Source organism: Bison bison, unplaced genomic scaffold (assembly GCF_000754665.1).
Source record: "Bison bison bison isolate TAMUID 2011002044 unplaced genomic scaffold, Bison_UMD1.0 scf7180017864068, whole genome shotgun sequence".
Lineage (NCBI taxonomy): Eukaryota > Metazoa > Chordata > Mammalia > Artiodactyla > Bovidae > Bison > Bison bison.
Genome location: NW_011494640.1, coordinates 6922572 through 6927671, shown reverse-complemented (window position 1 = coordinate 6927671; position 5100 = coordinate 6922572). Strand labels below are relative to the sequence as shown.

General features: G+C 44.6%; 1 pseudogene; it reads right to left on the bottom strand.

Moving 5' to 3' along the window:
- Positions 1–2739: 2739 nt before the first annotated feature.
- On the bottom strand, positions 2740–4207 carry LOC104986441 (annotated as a pseudogene).
- Between the last annotated feature and the right edge of the window lie 893 nt (positions 4208–5100).

Sequence of the window (5100 nt, the reverse complement as noted above, 5' to 3'; positions counted from 1 at the left end):
GGAATGATGCTAAAGCTGAAACTCCAGTACTTTGGCCACCTCATGCGAAGAATTGACTCACTGGAAAAGACTCTGATGCTGGGAGGGATTGGGGGCAGGAGGAGAAGGGGACGGCAGAGGAGGAGATGGCTGGATGGTATCACCGACCCGATGGACAGGTTTGAGGTGAGTTTGAGTGAACTCCGGGAGTTGGTGATGGACAGGGAGGCCTGGCATGCTGCAATTCATGAGGTCACAAAGAGTCGGACACGACTGAGCAACTGAACTGAACTGAGCTAATGAGTTACAGAGTTCTGTCCTTTACCCTTTTATCATTGGAGGTTTATTCAGTTCAGTTCAGTTCAGTTCAGTCACTCAGTTGTGTCCATCTCATTGCAACCCTATGGACTGCTGCATGCCAGGCTTCCTTGTCCATCAGCAACTCCCAAAGCTTACTGAAACTCATGTCCATTGAGTCGATAATACTATTCTACCATCTCATCCTCTATCATCCCCTTGTCTTCCTGCCTTCAATCTTTCCCAGCATCAAGGTCTTTTCTAATGAGTCAGTTCTTCATATTACGTGGCCAAAGTATTGGAGTTTTGGCTTCAGCATCAGTCCTTCCAATGATTATTCCAGACTGATTTCCTTTATGATTGACTGGTTTGATCTTCTTGCAGTCCAAGGGACTCTCCAGAGTCTTCTCCAATACCACGGTTCAAAAGCATCAAGTCTTTGACACTCAGCTTTCTCTATGGTCCAACTCTCACAACTGTATATAACTACTGGAAAGACCATGGCTTTGAGTAGATGGACCTTTGTCAGCAAAGTAATGTCTCTGCTTTTTAATATGCTGTCTAGGTGGGTCATAGATTTTCTTCCAAGCAGCAAGAGTCTTTTAATTTCATGACTGCAGTCACCATCTGCAGTGATTTTGGAGCCCCCCAAAATAAAGTCTCTCACTGTTTCCATTGTTTCCCCATCTATTTGCCATGAAGTGATAGGACCATATGCCATGGTTTTAGTTTTCTGAATGTTGTTTTAAGCCAACTTTTTCACTCTACTGTTTCACTTTCACCAAGAGGCTCTTTAGTTCTTCTTCACTTTCTGCCATAAGGGTGGTGTCATCTGCATATCTGAGGTTATTGATATTTCTCTCAGCAATCTTGATTCCAGCTTGTGCTTCTTCCAGCCCAGCATTTCTCATGATGTACTCTGCATAGAAGTTAAATAAGCAGGGTGACAATATACTGCCTTGATGTACTCCTCTCCCTATTTTAAGCAGTCTGTTGTTCCATGTCCAGATATAACCATTGCTTCCTGACCTGCATACACATTTCTCAAGAGGCAGGTCAGGTGTTCTGGTATTCCCATCTCTTGAAGAATTTTCCACAGTTTGTTGTGATCCACACAGTCAAAGGCTTTGACATAGTCAATAAAGCAGATTTTTTTTCTAGAACTCTCTTGCTTTTTTGGTGATCCAGTGGATGTTGGAAATTTGATCTTTGGTTCCTCTGCCTTTATAAATCCAGCTTGAACATCTGGAAGTTCTCAGTTCACATACTGTTGAAGTGTCATTTGGAAAATTTTAAGCATTACTTGGCTGGCGTGTGAGATGAGTGCAATTGTGCTATAGTTTGAACACTCTTTGACATTGCCTTTCTTTGGGATTGGGATGAAAACTGACCTTTTCCAGTCCTGTGGCCACTGCTGAGTTTTCCAAATTTGCTGGCATGTTGAGTGCAGCACTTTTACAGCATCATCGCTCAGGATTTGAAACAGCTCAACTGGAATTCCATTGCCTCCAGTAGCTTTGTTTGTAGTGATGCTTCCTATGGCCCACTTGACTTCGCATTCCAGGATGTCTGGCTCTAGGTGAGTGATCATGATGTTGTGGCTATCTGTATGGTCATACAAATGGGAGACACCCTTATCAAATGTGTGGACCATCTAAGTTTAAAAAAGATAATAAATTCATGGTGCAATAGAATAAATATCCAAAAAGTATTCAACAGACAGGACTAGATTAACCAGATGAAACCAATAAGAAATAGCTGTATGATTTTTCATTGCAGTTTTCAGTTTGAACTGTACAAATATGAAACTGGAGGGAGACAGACCTGTCTTGAAAGTAGTTAGTGCAGAAAGAACTTGTATTCTGACTGACAGCAAAATTAACATGAGAAGTCTACATTGTTTGGCAGAGAGGGAGAAATTACCCTGGCCACTGGTCGAAAAAAGTATTGACAAATCCAGCTAATGCGCCAGGTAGTTTCCAGATTCAGATGATTTTCAAATATCTGTAGTGATGAACACTCATTAAAAAAATAAAGACAAAGAAAAGCAAAACAAAACATAGAATCCTGAAGCACGAGGAAGAGAGATTCCCCACTCCCATTAACAATTTTGCACCAACTATGAAACAGAAAGAAGGGAGATTCATCTATGGCTCAAGTTCTCCTTAAAAAAAAAAACCAAAACACCAAAACAAAATAATAACTACAAAAAGTAAACAGCAAAATCAGAGGCAGAATATGAAATAGTAATATACTGTTTCAGAGTGTGCACCATCCTGCAGAACCAGGAAACTTAAGATGTGTTCTTAACAGATCCAATCCAGGCTGGATATGTAAAAAACAAAACAAAACAAACAAACAAACAGAAAAAAAAAACGAAAGACAGCATCACTACCCACACTACATTACGAGAGTTTTAGAACCAGAGAAAAAAAAAAAAAAAAAAACAGGCGGCAAAAATGCTCAGAAAAATTTGTCATCAGTTCTGAAATGGGGCCTTGTGACATCATCAGGGTTAATGAATACAGAGATGGACTTCCCCGGATTCTCAGTCACTAGCTGCTGCAGTTTTTTGGCCAGACGGTCATCGGGCTGGTTGAGGTCCCCTCCATCAGACTGCGGGGAGGGGATGCTGGTAGTGCTCCCTTGCCTCTGGAGCTCCAGCGTCAGCTGGTTGGTTGCCTTGATGTGCTCGATGGCAGTGCGCAAGTGCTCTGCTGGGTCTGAGCGGACCGCGGGGAGCTTCCGTGCATGGAGCATGACCGTCTCCTCAGACAGGTGCTCCAGCATGTTGTACTCAGGGATGAAGTAACTGGAACACATTTTGTTGACCAGACAGTGTTGCAGGTCATCGATGAGGCCCAGCCAAAAGTGGGCTGCGTAGTCTTCTTGGGCCAAGTAGTTGGCGGGAAGTCTGTTGCAGGCCCAGAGCATCATGCTCAGCAGGTGGTAGGGGGCTGATAGCCTTGGGCCGGGACAGGAGTTTAATGAGGATGGCTTTGCAGGCCTGACGCCTGCATGAGGCTGCTGGAGATACACTTCTTCAACTGCACCTCACTCCTGGCAAAGGACAGCCACCACTCATTGTCCTTTCCCTTGTAGGAGCAAGCTGGTACCAGGTAAAACTACTGATGACTTCTTCCTCAGTGATCTTCCTATCCCAAAAGTGGTTCTCCATGAGCCAGATCTGGGCCACTGCTGGCTAACCTTTGAAGGAGACCACCAGAACAATATCATACAACATGCAACTGCTCCCCACACCAGAATGATGGAGATGATGGTCCCATTCTTTTCCACTTTTTCCACCTTTGGCTTCCCTCTCTGGGATTTCTTCTGTATCTCTGAGAGGACAATACTGATGGAGTCATAGAACCAGTCCGCCACTTTGGTTGGAGAGAGAAAGTAGTTGGTGGAACCGTTGATGTGATCTACGATGGTGCAGCGGTCTTTCCATTTACTGATCGTCCCCTCGTCGAAGAGCTGAAGGCTCAGCCAAGACATAAGGCTGAGTGGCGCATATCCAGTGTCACAGGCTGATTACGGTCATGCAGCTTAAGTGCTGGCACCAGGAGAGTGAAGTCCATATCATAGTCGGTCCCTTGGGCATAGACATTAAGCTCATCTAAGTACAGCTCTACCACGCCTTCTCGGACTCCTCCAGAAAGCAGCAGGTACTCATTGGCCACTGGCAGTTTGGGGTCCAGCTTTTGCACCATTCCCGGCATGGAAAAGATGAAATCCTTAGCTGTGTGAATCTCCAGTGCTCTCTGGTCGTCATATTCCCACTGGTCGTGCTTCGTAAATTCTTGGATGAGTTTGTTCAATTCCTCCACCCTAGCTCCCGACCTGAAATCCAGCTCCGGGAACGCAGTTTTGTTGTTACAGCCCAGGGCTAGGCTGCCTTGCTGACGGTGGGAGCCGCCATCTTCATACAAAACGCGCTGAGTAGCAGCTCCGTAGCAGCACCCACCTTCCCCCATCCCCTCTTTTTGGATTTTCTTCCCATTTAGGTCACCAAATTCTCTCTCTTTTTAAAATTAATTTGTTTATTTTAAATGTACTGTTAATTAATTTATTTATTTTAAAAGGATAATTACGTTACAATTCTGTGATAGTTTTTTGCCATGCATCAGCATGAATGGGCCATAGATACACATCTGCCCCACTCCATCCTGAATCCTCCTATCACCCTCCCCACCCTATACCTCCTTGTTGTCACAGAGCACCGACTTTGGGTACCCCGCTTCATACATCAAACTTGCACTTGTTATCTATTTTACATATGGTAATGTATATGTTTCACTGCTATTATGGAGGACATTTTCTTAGACCAGAGGACCCTTGCTGGACAAAGTAAAGAGCCTCTTGGCCAATCCAAGCCATGCCTTGTTCTTTCCATCAATCCTCAACTGTCCAGCCTCTGCCCACCTCTTTAGCTCCACTGCCAAAGTCATTCATTCTGCTCTAAAAGGAGATGTTGTTGTTGGGTTGTTAGCTGCTCAGTTGTGTCTAACTCTTTGTAACCCCCTGGACTGCAGCCTGGCAGGCTCCTCAGTCCATGGGATTCTCCAGACAAGAATACTGGAGTGGGTAACCATCCTTCTCCAGTGGCTCTTCCTGACCCAGGGATTGAACCTGGGTCTCCTGCATTGCCACAAGGAGATGGAATCTTAGTAATTCTCCCTAACATTGACAGAAATTACATTAAGGTCAAGCAAATACCTGCAGATCTTGTTAAAAGCACAGATTCCAATTCAGGGGGTCCAAGACAGAGCCTGAGAATCTGCATTTCTAACAAGTTCCTGGGTAATCCCCATGCTCCTG